The following is a 22,515-nucleotide window of genomic DNA, read 5'->3' on the forward strand; positions in this document are numbered from 1 at the left end:
TATGCCTCAGATAGTGTGTATCATGCCTGTACTATATTGTACATCCCTCAGATAGTGTGTATCATGCTCATAAGATATTGTACATCCCTCAGTGTGTATCATGTGCATACTATATTGTATATGTCTCAGAATACCTCATAGCCCAGCCATCTTATTTGTGTCTATTTTTCTGGATGAGAGCTTAGCCAGGATATTGTAAACAGGATATGCTTTATAACAACAACAAGAAAAAGTAGGCTACTTGAGTCATCCCGAATAATAATGAGAAATTGGTGTGTGTGTGTGTGTGTGTGTGTGTGTGTGTGTGTGTGTGTGTGTGTGTGTGTGTGTGTGTGTGTGTGTGTGTGTGTGTGTGTGTGTGTGTGTGTGCACATGCATTGTGAATGTACCTAATTGTTTTCAGTTATGTGTTTTTTGGAGTAGAGCGATCAACACTCCAGCCTCCTGCAGCTCAGGAGGAGAAGGCTGTGTGTGATAGAGAGCATGACGGTTTCAGGTGTCGGGCCTTGCTGTGTGCAACAACAACAGAAACACTACATCCTTATGAAGTGAACGTCCGTACTGCAGTTATTCTGCTAAAACAACCCTTAAGCTGCAACGTCCCACATATGGGACGTCTTTCCGTCTTTTTGCGATAGCGACAAAATCCGACAAAATCCGTTAAGCGGTTCTCAAGTTACATGCCGGTATTTGAGGCTTGTGCAAAGTACACGGTATTGCACAAAATACCACTCCGACTCAGGCTGCAGTAGTTCTGTCAATCTAGATCCGATCTCGAAAATGATTGTGGAGGGTTGTAGCCAATGAGTGTGGCTTTCCAATGATACCCCACATGGGGATCTAAAAAAAAATTATTAAATAAAAAAATAAAAAAATAAAACACGAAAACAGGAAGAGAAAAACAGCCAAATGAATTGAAGTCTATCAGAAAACTGAGTACACAGTTACCAAAATCACTCATAATCACTCATTTCTGAATGGATTTTTATGAAATTTGGACATGTACTACATAAGGATTCAGGCTATGGATCTCTGGAGTTTTTTTTTAAGCCATACCACCTTCTGGGAAATACTACTAACTACTACAGAAACACTTGAGTAATACGTTTTTCTACAACTCAAGTTCAGACCTATCTTACTCTATTATGTTAGCACTAAAAGTGAATTTTCTTTCTGGAATCAGAACCTTCAGAATGTCCTCTTTCAAAAGAGACCAGGCTCATGCATGTGCTATAAGTATAAAGTATGTTGTTTTGGTTTGCAAAAAAAGTATGCAGTCCTCAAAAACGAAAACTAAAATGGCCAATTTTGGAGGCGCCTGTTAAAGCAAGGCAGCTTTATTCATACACAGAGACAATTCAAATAGTTTTTAACAAAATATTAAAACAAATACATGGAGACCATAGATCATAATATTTATAAAACAAATTCTTTAAAAAGAAAAAGCATAGAAGAGAATACAAGTCAATATATTTAGAACCTAAAGGGGAACTATGACCATTTTAAGAATTTGTACATGTTATGCCTATGGTCTAAGACAGTAAAACAACATTAGTGAGCACAAACAACTCAAAACGAATCCAAAATCTACAGTGCCAAAACGTGTGATGTCATCACGTATAAAGTTTGAAGCTGCTCCATAGACAATGCATTGGGAAAGATGTTAAAGGTGACACTGAGAGCACCCAGGGGGATGTTCTGTGAATACTAGGGGTGTAACGATGCATCGAAATGCATCGATCCTAATGTGACGATTCAACTGCATCGATTTGAAAATGTTAGAATAGATTATAATCGGAAAAAATATATGATAATAATAATAATAAAAAAAAAATTATATGTTTTTTTTGTGTGTGTATTGTTTTTATTGGCCTATAGTCCATTCATGCTGAGTGAATCAGTTCCCCCAGAATTAACTGATTAAGCGCTACCGGAGTCTCATGGCCAGTACAGAGAGACTCACGGCAGGACCGCACCATGCGCGAACGCAGGCACTCGCGGGTTTCGTGCGAGAACAGCTTGCGTGGCCGTCCACACGAGTCCCGACTTCAGAGCGGGCGGAAGCGCACAGATTTACATTGGAACATCTGTAAATGCGTAGTCTATATGCGAAGTCAGTCCCTGTTTGAAGATTTTTTTAAGATTCACAGTTCCAGTGTTCTATTGTCCATTTTGCATGTATAACCCGTTATTATCTCATTAATTAGAATGTTAGAATACATTTTAGAATGATTAAATCAGTGTGTGATTGTACTCCTGCAAAAGTATAGTATATATACGTCTGAATCCAACCAAAGCGGAAAAATACGCTTCCAGCCCCCGAGTCGCCCGCCCGCCCGCTCGCGGCCGGTGCGAACAGCGACTCACGGCCATTAACATGGGAGCGAAAGTGAAACTCTGATCGCCCGCCCGCCTCACGCCCGCGTCCCACGTTCGGTGCATTTGGGCCATGAGAAGGATCTTTTATCCCCAGGCCATCAGGACGCTCAATGACAATGGGTCTCATTCTCCAATGGACTTAAGACAAAATATTTGCTCTTAGGGCCATTTAAGACATCTTAGGGCCGATTATGGGATTCCCCAACCGTCCCTAAGCTTGGATTCTGCCCTGACTAAGAGCAGGCTTTAGGAGCAGTCTTAACTGGACAGACAGTTGTGCACCGTGTTTTTAACTCAATCAGCGCCAGAGGGCGCTGTGTAATGTGTGGTTAAAAGGCCAGCGTTCTAAAGTATAGGAATACGTGGCGGTGTTTGCAGGGCTATAACTATATTATATATTATAGCTATGGATACAATACGGCCCATTTGACATCGAGTATCTATCGTTCAATATGTGAAAAAGAAAAAAAATGTCATCCATACATTCCCGTTTTATACCATGGTGAATATAAGTATGGTTTTAGGGTAATTCATGGGAGGCTGGTAATAGCCCCCAATGTGTATTATACTAAATGCATTGGTGTTCCGTCCCTACACACGCTACAATAAGAAAATCAAATGCATATGATAGGTATTATGTTCCATCATGAATGCATGAAAGGGGGGGGGGGGGGGCGTTTTTTGATGCTTTGATCGTCACCAATGGAATATGTTATGGGCTAGCGTTACACACATACGCTCAGATCACAATGAAGGCATGCTTTGATCAACGCAAGATTGATATCATATAGCCCTTACCTTGACTAGGATGTGCCCCAAAAAGAATATTCAAATTATCTGATTGCGAGTCCCAGTATTGGTGTCGATCGTGTCGCCAACATAATCCGCCATACATCCTCCATCTGGAGCATTTGACGCTCCTCAAGCAGATCGGGACAACCGCTCCCTTGCCCGACATGGAAAAGTCTGCCCGAACCTATATAATCAACGCACAGCCCAAGACACAGAGTTTCAAAGGGTGCTCGATACCGCCGCCTGGTAGGATGCGGCTGGTATTGCACTTTTGGGATCTCAGACTCATTCCCTATGATAACACCAGGCTCCCTGGATGGATAATGAATGGGTTTGGCACTCAAGTGTCTGCGCGTTAACCCAAGATACCTCGGGTCTGGCCCTGACCTGAATGAGTTATGGGCTTTATTTGGGAGGAATCATAGTGATTCCTTCATGTCAACTCTACAGGCCTCCTTGGAATTAATTAATCATAATTTAAATAAATATGACAATGTGTTATATTTATTTAAACCTTATATTTACTGTTGTGTTAGTAGGAACGGTTGGGGAATCTCAAAATCGGCCCTAAGATGTCTTAAATGGCCCTAAGAGCAAATGTTTTGTCTTAAGTCCGTTGGAGAATGAGACCCAATGACACTATGTAACAACCCATCATCTACACTCACTGCACACACATCCACATGTACACACTCACTTTAAACAAACACTCACCTTACCACTCACTTTACTCACTTTAGACACTTTAACACACTTTATATTTATCTATTAAACTTATTCTGTGCCAAAAACGTAATATCTCGCGTTTCGCCGCCAAGCGGTGGGTGCCAAAAATGTAATATCTCGTTTTTAGATCCTTTGATATTTTTCCTTTGATCCCCGTTCTAAACACTCGCCCGGAGCTCTCTAGGTTTCTCTGGCTCATCTGCCTACGTTGGAATTGCAATGACGATCAAATCTCACCAGGTGGCAGTATCGCCTACCTTTTGAACTGGGGATGAATGAATGAATGAATGAATGAAAACTTTATTTAACAGATTGCAGAATGGGTACAATACAGTACGGCTCAATACATACAATTGTTAAGGGGATGCAGACCTGAGAAAGACGTTTGTCTTGTTTCCATCAGGGTCCCCCATTTTCAATTCATATAGACATTTATGACATACACAACATACATGACATTTATGGCATAGGGACATATAGGAATTTAGTACTGATACATTTGTGACACAAACGGTATTCAAATATACAGTACTGTTAACCCTAGATCCTGACAGAGTATATACATATGATGGGGAGGGGTACACTAGGAGGGGGTGGGTGGGTGGGAGAGAAATATACATACAGCGGGGAGGGAATATATACATGCGGTGGGGAGGAGACTGTATATTAGGAGGTGGTGGGGGTTTTGGGCATTTACGGTGGCCAGTTTCGAATTGCAGCCTCCCGTAGGTGCTCTTTAAGAGCGGTTTTGAATGTGGGTAGTGATTCACATTCCTTTACAGCTTTGGGTAGGGCGTTCCACATTGTTGTGGCATAATTGCGAAACGTGTTTAGTCCCTTGTTTGAGCCGAATCTGGGTTTTACATGATTTGTTGAGCTTCCTCTGGTGTAGTGGTTGTGGTATTCACTGACCTTTGGGAAGTATTTTGACATGTACATGGGTACCCCGGTTGTATAGTGTATCTTGTAGACCAGGCCCATTGCAAGTTGCTGTACTCTGTCGTCTACTCTAAGCCATCCTAGGCTGTCAAAGTGGGCAGGGGTGAGGTGGGTTCTGGGGTTCAGGTCAAGTAGTAGTCTGACCAGTTTGTTTTGTGATGTTTGTAATTTTGTTTTAAGCGCCTTTGAGGTGCTTTGGTACCATGAGGTGCACGCATAGTCGTAGTACCCTTGAATGAGTGCTCCTGCCAGAGTCTTCAGGGTATTCTTGTTTACCAGAGAGGAGATCCGGTACAAGAATCTAGTTCGTTGGTTGACTTTTTTTATTACATTGGATGCCATTTTGTCACAGGAAAGATTTGCCTCTAGGATGGAACCCAGGTAGGTAATTTCGTCTTTCCTTGTGACAATATTGTCACCCACTGTAACTGAGAAGCCGTCGGTCTTGCTGAGTTTGTTATTTGAACCGAAGAGAATGGACTCTGTTTTGCTCATGTGTAATGATAGTTTGTTATCAGCGAGCCATATGCAGATTTTGCCTAGTTCTGTGCTGATGGTTTTTTCAACTTGCAACTTGTTCTTGTCAGAGACCAGCAGGGCTGAGTCGTCCGCAAACAGGAACAGGTTGCAGTCACAGGCTGATGACATGTCATTTGCATAAATTAGGAAGAGTAGCGGTCCTAGTATGCTTCCTTGTGGAACACCACAGCTCACTGTGAGGGGGGGGGATAGAGTACCGTTTACCTCTACCATCTGTTCTCTCCCCTCCAGGTAGGATATCAGTTGTCTTCCAGCCTGGGCCAGTACTGAATTTACCTCCGGCTCTTTCCGCCTAGGAGTGGATCACAACATAGCAATCGGTGGAAGATTTGGTGCTTCAGAGCTATTCTTTCCCGTCTGGTAGACATGCCCATTATACACAAGTAATTGCGATCGCCATGGGATCAACTGGGATTTATTAAGTACTTTCTGACTGAGGCAAGGTCTCCTGCTGGTATTTTTTTAATGTAAAACATGCTTCTGTAATGATCACAGTGTCATGTTTTATCGGACGTCAAACATGCTCCACAAGCACGATCGCGGTTTCTAGTTAAAACGACCCTCCCCTTGATGATTTTGTGACACATATGTACATTGTATATACATTTGATTTGGAAGTATTTGGGGTTTCAGGCAATCAACCAGAACGATTTGGGCATATTGCATATAACGCGTCATATCTCGCTATCTATGAAAAAATAATGAATTATTTGGGAAAGGGGCGATGTTTAGTGTGTAATAGCGCAAATACTACAGTATATAGAAATTAACTGATTAGTCAGTGATGGACTGTGAACAATGTCTGTCAAATGAGCCATACTATTGTCTCCATAGCTATAATACAGAACACATGATGGGTCTGCAAACATCGCTAAAATGGTCAATAACGCTGGCGCCATTGAGTACAGATGGGGAAAGGGCGTGGCACCCAAAGAGTTAAAGATATTTGCACTACATTCATACCTCATTTGCACCCTATCCTAACTTTTGTACCTCATCTCATTTCTGCATTGTACATCACTGTTACTCATTTTACTCAGTATTGTATATTGTGTATAATGTATATTGACTGAACATTCCTTTACTTACTTTTTACTTACTTTCTCTTTTTACTGTATGTAGCACACTCTCAGGGGCTCATACAGAAACAAGCATTTCATCATAAAGTATTCTGTATTTTATTATGACAAATAATAAACAAACTTGAAACTTGAACTTGAACTTGAACTTTTCGGAACTGAGAACACTAATATAGAATAAAGCTTGTAAAACAGACGTGTTGTTCTGACCTAAATATCTACACACACACACAAAATATAAAAAATACATATTATTTATATATAAGATATTTCACATTTCAAGGTTATACAAGGAGTGCCTCATCTGGAGATGATCGTAACCCTCTGAGGTTGCCAAACCTGTGGGTTTCAGAAGCTTTATGGTCCGGTTAAAGCACCCTATGCCACACCCCACACCTCATTTTTGTATCCCTCTAAATGTTTTTTCACTGAAGACGCAAACTGTTCTGTTCTCAACCATAATTTTCTTTGGACAATAAACCTTATAAACCACATCAGCTGCAGCCTGGACATTAAACTCTGTCAACATCCACAACTTATTTTGTTACCCGAGTATAAACAAAAATCGCCCGCCGTGTGCGGACCACTTAAGAAAAACATGTAGGCATTTCACCAGAGAGGTCAGAGGTCAGATAGCTCAGTCAGGTAGGGCATCACTGTCCCGCTTTAAGGTCAGACAAGGATGGACAGATTGCATCTTGCTAGGGATCGAACCTGTGACCTTTGAGACACTGAGCGTGGAACCATGAGGCTTCGCTACCCGTACGTCTGGAGACGAATCCATTGTAATAAGCATTCAAAGATGAGCATTTTAATACTGATTCCATTTATATTCAGGAACATGTGATCGGAAATTATAAATCATTCAGAAACACAAACATGCTCTCAGTCGATACCTTTTGACCCGAGAGCCAAATAAACAAAGGAGAGGTCACGACCGTCTGGGGTTAGTATTGACATTTCTCTGACAGAAAAACAGAAAAGGAGGAGAAAGCCCCCCACTCCTTCTCTTGTTGTTACAAATTGCTGACAGCTGATAGCGCTTTTTGAAGTGCAGTGACCTTCTGTTGGAGTGTTTGGATTGCTTTCAGGTCATTGTTATCAGTGGAGATCTGACAGCAAATTATGGTCGGAGAAACATTTTCAGAGACAAAAATGGTCGCTAGTGTGAAGGATTGTCCCTGTTGAGCACTTGAAGACACACAGGTACAGACAGACTCGCAGGCCACAGGATTAGATTACCTACAACATACTGTAATCACACTCATCGCCATTGTCAAAATCTAAATCACCATGATCATCAAAATCATCATCAAAATCTTCATCATTATCATCATCACTATCATCAACATCACTATCACTATCATCGTCATCGGAACTGTATTTTATGGACAAGTGGAAATAGATTATCAAAGGAGAATGGAAGTTGTAAGTCTGGGCCTCCAGTCTCCGTCTTTGTCCGTCTTTATGAGACAGGGTATTCTCCAGTATCATGTCTCCGTTTGTCGTTATGAGACAGTGTATTCTCCAGTACTTTGTCTGTCTGTCTTTATGAGACAGTGTATTCTCCAATATCTTGTCTCCGTCTGTCTTTATGAGAGGGTATTCTCCGGTATCTTGTCCCTGTCTGTCTTCATGTCACAGTGTATTCTCCAGTATCTTGTCTCCGTCTGTCTTTATGAGACAGTATATTCTCCAGTATCTTGTCTCCATCTGTCTTTATGAGACAGTATATTCTCCAGTATCTTGTCTCCGTCGGTCTTCACGTGACAGGGTATTCTCAAGTATCTTGTCCCTGTCTGTCTTCATGTGACAGGGTATTCTCCAGTAACTTGTCTGCATCGGTCTTCATGTGACAGGGTATTCTCCAGTATCTTGTCCATGTCTGTCTTCATGTGACAGGGTATTCTCCGGTATCTTGTCTCCGTCGGTCTTCATGTGACAGGGTATTCTCCAGTATATTGTCCCTGTCTGTCTTCATGTGACAGGGTATTCTCCAGTATCTTGTCTCCGTCGGTCTTCATGTGACAGGGTATTCTCCAGTATCATGTCTCTGTCTGTCTCTGTCTACTCATCCTGACCAATCCACACCTGTATGCATCCTGGTGGTTAAAAGGAAAGTTCAGATTTTTGGAATTCTAGCCCTGAAGATGTTGATCAATGGAGTCAAGCTCCTGTCAGTACAAGCTGTGTGAGGCTCACTGAAATGTACATACAAGTCATACAAAGTAGATTTCCGTGAGCCTAAGTCAGCTTGTACAGACTCCTTGACACATTGGAGCTTGACACATTGACTTTGCATTGGTTTGTGGCTAACTATCATCTTTCTCTCCCATTACAGAAGCTGAGACCCTGACACTGGTAAAGCCGAACCGTCCGACTACATGCCAGCTGGATCAGTTACCCTCCCCACTCCTCCAGACCATAGCACCAGACATCCTCCCAATCCTAACTACAACCATCAACTCCTCCCTCAACTCGGGGGTGGTCCCTACCTCCCTAAAACAAGCCAGAGTCACACCGCTCATGAAAAAAACCAACCATGAACCCCACCGTCATAGGCAACTATCGTCCTGTCTCTCTTCTCTCCTTCCTTTCTAAACCACTTGAACGTGCTGTATCCAACCAATGTACTGCTTATCTCTTACAGAATGACCTCCTAGACCAGGGGTGGGCAATTATTTTTCCCAGGGGGCCGAATGAGCAACTGAAAATATGTTGGAGGGCCGGGCCAAAATTCCAAACTCAATTATGCATAATATACATTTTATTTCTATATAAAAAGCAGTAAATGGCATTGTTTTGACCCCTGGTAAGAGTGTATGTTATTATTTGGCAATTAAAAGGTGAGGTTAGCTTTCAAAAATATCATTTATTCAAATAGAATTTATTTCCAAAATGATAAACAAAATGTGAAACATTAATAACAAAGGGCATTTCGAGTTTCATATACTATTGAAACAAGGATTTTCTTAGCTTTCTAAAGACATCACATCATCTTATAGCCAAAATAAACAAGACATGTCACTGAACTGTGTAAAGAAAAGTGTCCCAATTTTGTAGCCTTTTTTTACTTTACATGCCTATATTAAACATTTAATGTTTTCAGAACTGTGCAAAAAAAGAAAAAAAAATATCAAGTGTCCCATTTTACTTGTTATATTTCCACATTTTAGTGTTCTTCAGTTCTTATTCAGTGTGAGAAATCCAGTCTCTGTTGAGCTTTAACAAGTCCATCAAAGTCAGGTTGCATGTCTGTGGTGGAGATGCGAAGCACAGCTGCCAGATGTTCATCAGTGAGAGAGGATCTGTACCTGGACTTAAACGTCATGACTGAGAATGTCTGTTCACATAATAGGTGGATCCAAAGAGAACCAACATCTTCTGAGCATGTCTCCTCATGTTTGGAAAGTTCTCCTCCTTGAGAGCAGAGTAGAACTCTAGCAGTGATGCTGACTTAAAGTGCTCTTTCAATAGTGAATCAGACTGCAGGTCAATGAGTTCAAGCTGAACATCAGTGGGTGCACTATCAACACTGCAGGTAAAGGGAGAGGAAACCAGCTGCATTTCATCCTCAACCTTTTTGAAATCTTGAAAACGCTTTGAAAATTCATCATGCAGTGCTCCTAACATGGAGTACCTGTGCCGGTGATCAGCTGATGGTTTGACTTCTTTCAGGGTTTTCATCAGGGGCGGATTTAGGATTGTAGGAGATCCGGGGCTTAGCCCAGATACGTGCCCGCGTTAGCGGGCACAGATTTTTTTTACACCACAACCTTTTAACTTAAAGCGGACAAAAGGCACTAGAGAACACTTAAATTCACACCCTTTAATTAATTAAGCAAACTATAATAATTTATAATAACAATAATAATAATAATAATAATAATAATAATAATAATAATAATAATAATAATAATAATAATAATAATAATAATAATAATAATAATAATAATAATAATAATAATAATAATAATAATAATAATAATAATAATAATAATAATAATAATAATAATAATAATAATAATAATAATAATAATAATAATAATAATAATAATAATAATAATAATAATAATAATAATAATAATAATAATAATAATAATAATAAATACACTGTTTGTATAGCACCTTTCATACAAGAATTGCAGCTCAAAGTGCTTCACAGCAGTACAAAAAGACAGGCATAAAATGAGCACAACATTGGCAGATCAAGAGCAATGCATAAAGTGCAGACATAAAGCATAAAATAGATAGCAGTAAAATAGACAAAGTCAAGGTAAGACATAGAACATTAAATCACATCGTTTTTCATATTAGGATCTAAGATCTAGGGTTAACTCGCCGAACGTTGAGCGCCAGGACCCCCGGAAACCAGAGTATAGTCAGGTTTTCATCGTTGTTTCTTTTATTCGATATTTCCATTCATAAAGACATGCCGGCAGCCTGTGTTATCACTGGGGATGGGTCTGAGATCTCAAAAGTCCAATACCGCCGCCTAACACCTTGCGGCCGCTATTGCACTCCATTTGAAACGATGTGGCTTGGTGTCTGTCATTTTGGAAATGACACCAGACCACCATGAAACTACACTCATATTCACGACGGTATAAAACGGAAATGTATGGATGGAAAAATTATCTGTTTTTTGCATCTTGACCGGAAGAAACTCAATGACAATCGACTATATTATTAGATCCATAGCTATAATATATAATATAGCTTTAGGCCTGCAAACGCTGGCCTTTCAACAGTAACAGTAAACAGTGCCATCTGGCGCTGAAAGTGTTAATATGCGTCTTTGTTTGCGGTTTGATTATCACTGATACAAAGTAAAATAGTGCAGTGCAATAAAATAGTTAGTAAAAAAGAATAAAATAATGCAATAGTGCATTGCAATAAAATAGTTATCATCGTATTTTTTCGGGAGGCCGGTAAGGAGTGCATTACAGTAGTCGAGTCGGCTTGAGATAAAGGCATGGATCTGGTTTTCAGCGTCCTTTTGATTTATAAATGGCCGTACTTTAGCTATGTTTCTAAGGTGGAAGAATTATGTTTTTGTCAACTTGTTGATTGTGATTTAAAGCTTAGGTCTGAGTCTACCATAACACCAAGACTTAACTCACTCAAATACAGTTAGCAGCTGGATAGACTACAGATGGAAATTAGCTTCTGCTAAATCTGCTGCAAACATATTTTCATGTAACAATTTTTTTATTTATTTTTTTGAAAATAGATTCGGGGCCACTCCACAGAAACAGCCCTCATTGCGGTCACAGAGGCACTTCACTTAGCAAAAGCGAAAAGCCTCTCCTCTGTCCTGAATCTCCTAGATCTATCTGCCTTTGACACAATCAATTGCATCCATAAATGTGCACATATTTAATGGGGAAGTGCCTCATTTGCATATATAAATATAAAATTCAGAAAACTTGCAATATATTTTTTCTTCGTTTATATGTACATAACAAACTGGGAAAGTTTCATAGTGATATCTATTCAAATATGTTTTGCCTATTAGGGGGTACTACACTGTACTACACTGTTTGTAGCCTGTGTGTAGTTCTGTTCAGTTCAATAACATCATTATTTGTGGGGCGGCGTGGCTCAGGGGTAGAGCGGGTCGTCCAATGATCGAAGGGTTGGTGGTTCGAATCCCGCTCAAGCCCATGTCCATCCCACTGCCGTTGTGTCCATGGGCAAGACACTTAACCTACTTGCCTTGTATGAATGTGTATGCATGTGAATGAATGTTGGAGGTGGTCGGAGGGGCCGTAGGCGATGATTATTCGCCACACTTCCGTGAGTCTGCCTCAGGGCAGCTCTGGCTGCAATTGTAGCTTACCACCACCGGTATGACTGTGTATGAACGAATAATGGACTCTGTAAGCGCTCTGGGGTCACTGGGGTGTCATGAAGAGCGCTATATAAATCCAATCCATTATTATTATTATTATTATTATTATTATTATTATTATTATTATTATTATTATTATTATTATTATTATTATTATTATTATTATTATTATTATTATTATTATTATTATTATTATTATTATTATTATTATTATTATTATTATTATTATTATTATTATTATTATTATTATTATTATTATTATTATTATTATTATTATTATTATTATTATTATTATTATTATTATTATTATTATTATTATTATTATTATTATTCCGTTATTAGGCATGTGTTTAGGTTGTCAATTACTAATGGTTTGATTAGGTATTGTGTTTGTAAATAGCTGTTTCAAAAAAAAATTATGGCATTTTACAATACAGAACTTTGAAGGCGTTTTCCCAAAAATTAGTTTTAATGAGTTTCTCCTCATACTCTGAGCCAGAAATCTCCACTTCAGTACCACTCACATACACCAAACCTTCCAGTTCTATTCATATCTATGTTCTGAAGGTATTTACAGAAGGGTTTGTTGATATCGCATTCATACCCTGATTTCTATAATTTTTTTTACCCTAGTCACCTGTAGTGTCTCGCCTTAACTCATTCAGAATGCAGTGGCCCGCCTGATCGCAAACCTACCGAAGTCAGCCCATGTCACCCCACTTCTTAGGGACCTGCACTGGCTCCCCATTGCCGCACGAATCCGCTTCAGGGCCCTCGACCTGGCATACCATGCAGCAAATGGAACCGTTCCCGCCTACCTCCGGTCAATGGTTTCTTTTTTAAAACTTTGGCCATTCCGCTGGCTCTTTTTTGCGTTTATCGCATTTACTCTGGTCAAGAATGACCGACAGAAACAGGCTGAAGGGGTACAGATGGGGGGGAAGACACTCTGGGAAAGGCACGGCTGCAGTCCGGGATTCGAACTCGCTAAACCCCAGATCCGTGACGAGCACGGTTGTCCCCGGCGCCGAAATAGCGCTCGAGGTACGCGGTGAGCTACTGGAGCTCCCCCCGGTCAATGGTTTCTAACTACACACCCTCAAGACCCCTACGCTCTGCATCTTCTGGCCGTCTCAGACCCACTCCTATTCTAGCTCCGGGAGGGTCATCAAGGAGAAGCCGCCTTTTCTCAGTCCTTGCCCCACAGTGGTGGAATGAACTGCCCACCCCAGTTAGGACAGCCAAAACCTGTCCAATCTTTCGCCGTCGACTAAAGACGCACTTCTTCAACCATTATCTGAAATAAAAAAAATTTAATTAAAATGTTTAAAAAAATCGAACCCTAACTAACCTTACTGTCATGCACTTGTCTTAAACTAACCTACACTGTAGCACTCAACACTTTTGATGAACATTGTTACTCAGCTGATAGAGTTGTGCCCTTCCTGATGACTTGTCGTACAGAACTTATAAGTCGCTTTGGATAAAAGCGTCAGCTAAATGACTAAATGTAAATGTAAATGTAAACTAGTATGAGGAACATTGGTAAGTAAGAAATAGGGCTAGGCAGGGCCGCCTCAGGGGGTGTGCGAGCAGTGCGGTCGCACAGGGCCTCGCGGGAAGGGGGGCCTCGCAAAATAAAAAATAATTTTTTATTTTTATTTTTTTTTGCGAGGCCCCCCTTCCCGCGAGGCCCTTTTTCATCACAGACCTAAAATCTAGTTTTGCTTATATGCTTATATATTTCACATTAGACACGTTTGTAGAATGTGTCTGACTTGTTCCTGGGTCTGCAGTGACATACTATTGGTTTCAACGAAGGGAGCTCTGGTGCTCTGCAGCAGACATACTATTGGTTTCAACGAAGGGAGTGGAGTGGTTACTTACTTGTGTAGTACGCCGGCGTGAGTCAGCTGCGTTTGACTATTTCGCGCGTGCAGCTTTTGACTATTATGCTTAGTTATGCCAGCCAACTCGAAGAGGTCGGTCATTATCAGTCGGTCGGTCACCAAGGAACGTTGACGAAAGGCGGGACAAATGGCCGGAGCCTTGTCATGATGCAGTCGGGATATAGCCATGATGATGTCAGCTAGTAGCTAGCTTAGCTAAAGGCTATCTAGCGTTAGCTAACCTAGAGACATGCAGCCAAGATGAAGAGGATGGTCGTTTGGCAGATGAACTTCGTCAACTCCACGCGGTTGTCTCCATCCTCTTGGACGTTTGGTGAGTTTTTAACCTATTCTATTAACTCTATTCTATTCCCGCCGTGGACATCGCTCTCTCTCTCTCTCTCTCTCTCTCTCTCTGGAGCTAAACTGGCCGACTAGCTGTTGTAGATTGTAGTACTACTAGTAGCTAACGGTGTGTGCCTGGTGTCAGCACCTGTATCTGTATGTAGCCGCATAGCTTGCTTCTGCGTTAGCTAATGGTTAGCGATAGCCTGGTTGAGCTAACTGTTAGCCAGTTAGCTGTTTAGCTTCGACGTTACCTGCCGGCTGCGCTCGGCTGGGAACGTTCGTTTGATGCTATCAGTTAGCCTTGAGTTAGCTGTTAGCTTGTGCTACGACCATTGACATTAGCCGTGAGAATAGCAGGGGGTTCTGGCACTCTGACTACGACATCATCTTTGACAGAAGATGTAGTCGGGCCTGCACCATGACAAGGCTCTGGCCATAGCTTATTTTTGTCCCGACAGCGAGAGGCCTTTCGTCAACGTGGAGACCTGTGTTGCGGCCTTTCGCCCTGCGTTCCTTGGTGAGATTCATGAAAATGTCATGACATTACCCCACTCTTCCTTCCTTCCCCTCCCGAATGTTTTGTTAATAACGATGTTTTTTTCCAGGCAAAACATATGTTACTTCACAACATTTGGAGATACGACATGTGCTGTGTGTGAATTCATTTGTTCGTTTGTGTAGCTTGGGTAGCGTTGGGCCGTTGGCCAAAGCTGTGTGTGGCCTGGTGTCAGTAGCCTACCTGGCTAGCCTTTAGCTGTCGGCCATTGGCTCCTTGCTGCTTTGTTTTCTCTTGGTATAGACCCTTTTCTCTTTGGATTTAAGTGTTGATCTTTGTCCTTTTGGATCTATGTATATTCATGTTGCCTTTGTGAAGTTATCTTTTCCTTCTGTTTTGTTCTTTCATTAAAAGTTGAATATCCTTTAGGGGGTCATCTTTGCTTATCTCTCTCATACATGCTCTCTCTCTAACACACATGCTCTCTCTCTCTCTCTCTCTCTTTCTAACACACACAGTCTGCCTATGGCGGCCTTTCTCGATGGCTAGGCTGTGCTCGCTGAGTCTGTACCTAGTCAAGGATCTTCAGTCACAGTGCTCAGGTATTCTGCCACTGTGTACTCTCTGTTTAGGGCCAAATAGCATTTCAATTTCTTTCCAATGTGTCTCTCTCTGTACACTGTATATTGACTGTAGAACGGGAGCTCTCTCTCGCTCTCTCTCTTGCTATATGTTGACTGTATCATGCCCAGCCTCGGGCAGCGCTATTATTTACGAATATGTTGACTGTATAAAAAAAAAAAAAAAAAAAAAAAATTATAAATCTCGCACAGGGCCTCGCATTTCTCCCAGGCGGCCCTGGGGCTAGGGAAAGGTAGAATATGTAATGCCATCAAACAGCAACCTCTAGGCAAAAGAGCCCCGCTTGGTGTTGGTCTGATCCGTGGGTTGGAGTTTAGTAACAAATTATACTGTGAATTATCTTGGCAGAGCCTGATGTGTGGCCATCTTTGAATACCATCCAACTCATTTTAACACATTGACCGCCAGCAGCAGGGGGCGCTGATCCCCCTTCAGCGCCAGGTCTTTATTCAATGGATATAGGTTTAGAATGCCAAATTTGCGAGTGCTTAAAATATATCTTATATTATAGCTATGGGTCTAATACACCCGTCGATTGTCAGTGAGTTGCTTCCAGTCAACATGCACTAAATAGATAGTTTTTTCATCCGTATATTTCCGTTTTATACCGTTTTGAATATGAGTATAGTTTGTGATTCTTAATCCCAGGAAAAGACGCGATAATAGCGTTTTAGTGGAATACACTTATCACGTTGTAATTTTTTTCGCCTGATTATCGAATCTTCCTGAAATCAACGCTAGATTATCATTATTATATCTCCTCGTGCATACATGAAATGGCCCTCATAGCAGTGGCTCAGGAGGTAGAGCGGTAGGTAGTCGGAAGGTTCCCGGTTCGATTACCGCTTCTCCTGGGCAGCGTGTCAAAGTGTCCCTGAGCAAGACACTTAACCTTGCATGGTTGCCTCTGCCATCGGTGTGTGAATGTGTGAGTGAATGTGTGGAACACAAATTGTAGTGTAGTGCTTTAGTAGTAGTAGTAGTTGTAGTTGTAGTAGTAGCAGAACCGTGCTGTAAAAAGCTACAGCTAAAGTTCTAAATGCACAATGCACAGAAATAAATAACCAATAGACCTCTCAGGCATTATCATTTTGACAAGCCCTGGTTCCTTTTACATTTACATTTAGTAATTTAGCTGATGCTTTTATCCAAAGTGACTTACAAATTGTGCACAACAAGTCAGCAGGTGTTGTTCGTCTAGCAGTACTGAACTTGAGTCCTTCACTCCGAGTGCTTATTGCAGATACATTTTTGCCTATGGTGTCTTGCTTTCCCGTTTACCAGTACTGTTGTCCCTGCATGTGGGTTCTAATACAAAAAAATTACCAGCGGACAGTAATACCATCCGTCACTTTTCTCGGTTTGTTGACAGACGGACTGTAGCTGCAGCAGGCCCTGTTTAGACGGAAACGCTAGCAGGTGAATCCGCACAAAAAAAAATTCTGATGTGCCTTTCGTTTATACGGAAACAGCGTTTTTACGGGGTGAAACCGCAAAAAAGTGAGACTACCTTCCAGGGTGGAATTCCTAGAAACGATAAACCTTTGCGCTATCATCTAAACTGTCAAACCGCATAAAACGATGACGAAAGGGTTGTCCAGGCTGTGAGGATTCTGTGAGGATTGGCCCATTCCCCGCCACACGCTTCTTCAAGGTACCGTGTTGATTGGTGCATTCCCCGCCACACGCTTCAGGAGCGATTACCAATTCCATCACGCACCTGTCGTAGTTTGTGATTAGCGCTCCAGAGGCTTCATATACTCGGACCTTCTTTCAATCGTTGTCGGGTCGTTTTGATTACTACTGCTACTGCCTGTTCCCCCCCCCCATTGTTGTGCCTCGTCTACTTTCCCTCCAGGACATCTTTGGATCGCCGCTGGTGAATATCTTGATCATCCGTTTGGAGCTGCACCTCGTTGCCCGCTTTACGCGTTTGCGCTTTGGTGAGTTTTGGAAACAAACCTTTTTGGATTATCTGTTTTTGTGTGTTTGGATAACACTGAAGAGATACCGTTTTTGTTTTGTACTGGACTCTGCTAAATTGTGTGTTTGGATAACACTGAAGAAGTATCGTTTTGTTTTGTACTGGACTCAGCTAAATTGTGTGTTTGGATAACACTGAAGAAGTACCGTTTTGTTTTGTACTGGACTCAGCTAACTTGTGTGTAGTTTACACCGAAGATCAAGTCACTTGTATTTCATACTGGACTCAGCTAAGGGAGGACTGAACTGCACTGCCTCTGTGTACTGTTGGACTGTTGTTGATCTCTCTCTCTCTCTCCGTTTCCACTCCGAGTTGGATCTGGGAGTATCTGCAGAGCCGCAGCGGCGCCTACGCCGATTCCCCACCTCTAACACCGGGAGGATCTGCAGAGCCGCAGACAACTCTGCCGAAGGCATTCTCCTTTTTTGTTGATTCAGATTTGTTATTTGGCTCTTTTTGATTCTGTAATAAATACGCCCTAGTGTTTGGCTAACTCTGAACTACCTGCCTGTTCCGTGCTGTTGAGGTCGGTTTCAAACCCTAACATTACGACCCGACCATGACGACCTCAGCCGACACAGACAGAGTCAGGACAGCATTGGCGGTCCAGATCGAGTTGGTCAACGACCACACCCAACAGTTGGGTGCAGCTGCGGCTGCTTTACAGCAGCGGTTCTCAACAGGGGTTCCGCGGAGAGCTGTCAGGGGTTCCGCGAGATGCCTGATGGGAATGTTTCTTTAAGAATATAGAATGACAACTATTAACTAAACAAATAGTCTATCTAGTGCTTCATGTGTATACAATAATTGCCTAATCTAATAACATGAACTAAAAAAGAAATCAATCAAAATGTCTTCACACGTTTCGTAAAGTTATTATAGAAACAACTTAACGTCCGCGTCAGGCGTCATTGCTTTTACCAACAGATTTTCCAACGCATTTCCAGAGAAGTCGCATTCGTGTGACGTCACATCGCGGGTCCTATCTCTGTTACAGAGCCGGCTCTGATCCGTTATCAATGAATTGCAAAGCGGGCGGCTGTCGTGATAATAATTACTAAATGCATTCAGTGCTGGATCTAATCAAATGGATTTATCGAGACACGTTATGGAAAGTTCAAGACCGGATCACAAGCGTGCTAATTACACGCTTGGGCTACGGTGATGGGCTACTCGCCAAGTGCAGACAAAGTGAGTGTATCCGCTGCTGTTATTATTATGATACAAAATGTGAATGAATGAATGAAAACTGTATTTAACAGATAAACAGTAAAAGGCACTCTGCAGATTACATTTATATATAGCTGTTTTATACGTCAACATTGTGTCCCTGACCGTCAACAAAGAATGGCAGGATGTGATGTCATAAACAAGCGTCACCTCACTAGAATAATATTTCCAAATGGTCACACTATGTTATTTTTATAGAAAACAGTGCAGCTGCAACAGATAGCACTTTATTGATATTTTTCTGTATTTAAAAAAATAAATACATGATTTTCTGTTTTGAGAAATGGTCACACTATTTTTTTTTTTTTTTTTTAAACAGTGCAGCTGCAACAGATAGCACTTTGTTGATATTTTTCTGTATTTAAAAAAATAAATACATGATTTTCTGTTTGATAAATGGTCACAATGTTATTTGTATAGAAAACAGTGCAGCTGCAACAGATAGCACTTTATTGATATTTTTCTGTATTTAAAAAAATAAATACACGATTTTCTGTTTGATAAATGGTAACACTATGTTATTTTTATGGAAAACAGTGCAGCTGCAACAGATAGCACTTTATTGATATTTTTCTGTATTTAAAAAAATAAATACATGATTTTCTGTTTGATAAATGGTCACACTATGTTATTTTTATGGAAAACAGTGCAGCTGCAACAGATAGCACTTTATTGATATTTGTCTGTATTTAAAAAAATAAATACATGATTTTCTGTTTGATAAATGGTCACACTATGTTATTTTTATGGAAAACAGTGCAGCTGCAACAGATAGCACTTTATTGATATTTTTCTGTATTTAAAAATAAAATACATGATTTTCTGTTTGTTTCCCGGTTTCAATGGGTTAAATAAACGTTATTTTGAAAGCAAGCACTTTTGTCATCATTGTAGCCAAAAAGACAGGACCGCAAAAGTCTTTATCGTATGTAGGGGTGCCCTGGAATATTTTTTTGGACACAGGGGTGCCTTGGCAGCAGAAAGGTTGAGAACCCCTGCTTTACAGGACCTCCGGGCCGAGGTCCAGCTTATACTGGATGCCCTTGACACTCTGGCCACCCAGCAGACTACCCAGGGGTATCAGCAGGCTGTTATTCTGCACCAGCTACAGGCTCTCAGTACAGCATTAAACACTCTGCTTTTAACCCCACCTGTCCCAGGAGTCTCAGCCAGATCACCACCCGCAGCCGCGGCAGACCTCGCACCTCGGGAGCCCCGTCTCTCCGAACCACGTCTGTTCGAGGGTAACTTCGAGGATTGTGCCACATTCATCATGCAGTGTGAGTTGGTTTTCCTTCATCAACCCAGCCGATTTTTGTCAGAGGGAGCCCGAGTAGCCTACATGACTAACCTGCTCACAGGCCGAGCAGCACAGTGGGTCACTGCTTCCTGGTCTATGAGGGCCGATTTTTGTTTCTCCTACCCAGACTTCGTGGCAGAGCTACGAAGGGTTTTCCACCACCCAGCTCGTGGCCAGGACCCAGGAGCTCGGTTGGGCACCTTCCGGCAGGGCAGTGGCAGTGTCAGAGACTACGCGCTGGAGTTCAGACTGGCCGCAACGGAGAGCGGTTGGAACGATCAAGCGCTTCGTCTCACCTTCCTGAGGGGGCTCAACGACGCAGTAAGGGACCAGCTCGCGACCCAAGAGGAGCCCGATTCTCTCGAGGGCCTACTCAGCCTCGCTATCCGCATCGACGGACGCCTCCGGGAGAGAAGGCTTGAGCGAGCACGACTGGGACCCCCAGACGTTCCCCAGACCCCCCGTCCTCGTGACAGTTCTGCTGACCGTCCTGCCCCCTCCGTGACTGGTGGGTTTTTTCCCTCCCGAGCTGTGACCGAGGAGGAACCCATGCAGCTGGGACGCACCCGCCTTAGCCCGGCCGAACGGGAGTCCAGGCTCAGGTCCGGCCTTTGCCTCTACTGCGGCCGGGATGGACACCGTGTCTCCAATTGCCCTACCCGGCCAAGAAGACCAGGCTCGCCGGGACCCCGGGAGATCCTGGTGAGCCGTTTTTCCTGTTCCCACACCCGTGCACCACCTAACCGTCTGACGAGCGTCACCCTAGCCTGGGCGGACCAGCGGGCGACGGTGGGTGCACTCATTGACTCTGGTGCTGATGGGAGTTTCCTGGACGTTGAGTTTGCCACCCGGGCCAACATTCCACTTGAGGACCTCGAGAGGCCCTTGGAGGTTTTCGCGCTGGATCATCGCCGCCTGGCTGACATCACTCAACGCACCTGTCCTGTCCTCCTCACCGTGGCTGGTAACCACATTGAGAGGCTCCAGTTTTTTATTACCAGATCCCCTCTTGTCCCGGTAGTCCTGGGTCGGCCCTGGCTCGCGCTGCATGAGCCCCACATCGCCTGGTCCTCCGGCACCATCAGGGGGTGGAGCCCCTCCTGTCATGCCCAGTGTCTTCAGGTGCCATCCAGTCCTTCGCCCCGGGGTTGCCCTTGTGTCCCTGTCTCCAGCCCCCTCACCGGGCCCCTGTCTCCGTCTCCGGCCTCCCTCGCCGGTTCCCTGTCCCTGTCTCCGGCCCCCCTCACCGGGTCCCTGTCCCCGTCTCCAGCCCCTCTCACCGGTCCTCTGTCCCCGTCTCCGGTCCCCCTCTCCGGGCCTCTGTCTCTGTCCCCCTCTCCAGTGCCCCTGATCACAGGCTTCCTTCGGTCCCATCCGGGCAGGCCGGGGCCGAGTGGGTCGCCGGGTGGCTCCCGTGGAGGGGGGGGTACTGTGAGGATTCTGTGAGGATTGGCCCATTCCCCACCACACGCTTCTTCAAGGTACTGTGTTGATTGGTGCATTCCCTGCCACACGCTTCAGGAGCGATTACCAATTCCATCACGCACCTGTCGTAGTTTGTGATTAGCGCTCCAGAGGCTTCATATACTCGGACCTTCTTTCAATCGTTGTCGGGTCGTTTTGATTACTACTGCTACTGCCTGTTCCCCCCCCCGTTGTTGTGCCTCGTCTACTTTCCCTCCAGGACATCTTTGGATCGCCGCTGGTGAATATCTTGATCATCCGTTTGGAGCTGCGCCTCGTTGCCCGCTTTACGCGTTTGCGCTTTGGTGCGTTTTGGAAACAAACCTTTTTGGATTATCTGTTTTTGTGTGTTTGGATAACACTGAAGAGATACCGTTTTTGTTTTGTACTGGACTCTGCTAAATTGTGTGTTTGGATAACACTGAAGAAGTACCGTTTTGTTTTGTACTGGACTCAGCTAAATTGTGTGTTTGGATAACACTGAAGAAGTACCGTTTTGTTTTGTACTGGACTCAGCTAACTTGTGTGTAGTTTACACCGAAGATCAAGTCACTGGACTCAGCTAAGGGAGGACTGAACTGCACTGCCTCTGTGTACTGTTGGACTGTTGTTGATCTCTCTCTCTCTCTCTCTCCGTTTCCACTCCGAGTTGGATCTGGGAGTATCTGCAGAGCCGCAGCGGCGCCTACGCCGATTCCCCACCTCTAACACCGAGAGGTTCTGCAGAGCCGCAGACAACTCTGCCGAAGGCATTCTCCTTTTTTGTTGATTCAGATTTGTTATTTGGCTCTTTTTGATTCTGTAATAAATACGCCCTAGTGTTTGGCTAACTCTGAACTACCTGTCTGTGCCG

Source organism: Notolepis coatsorum, assembly GCF_963971535.1.
Source record: "Notolepis coatsorum genome assembly, chromosome: 11".
NCBI lineage: Eukaryota > Metazoa > Chordata > Actinopteri > Aulopiformes > Paralepididae > Notolepis > Notolepis coatsorum.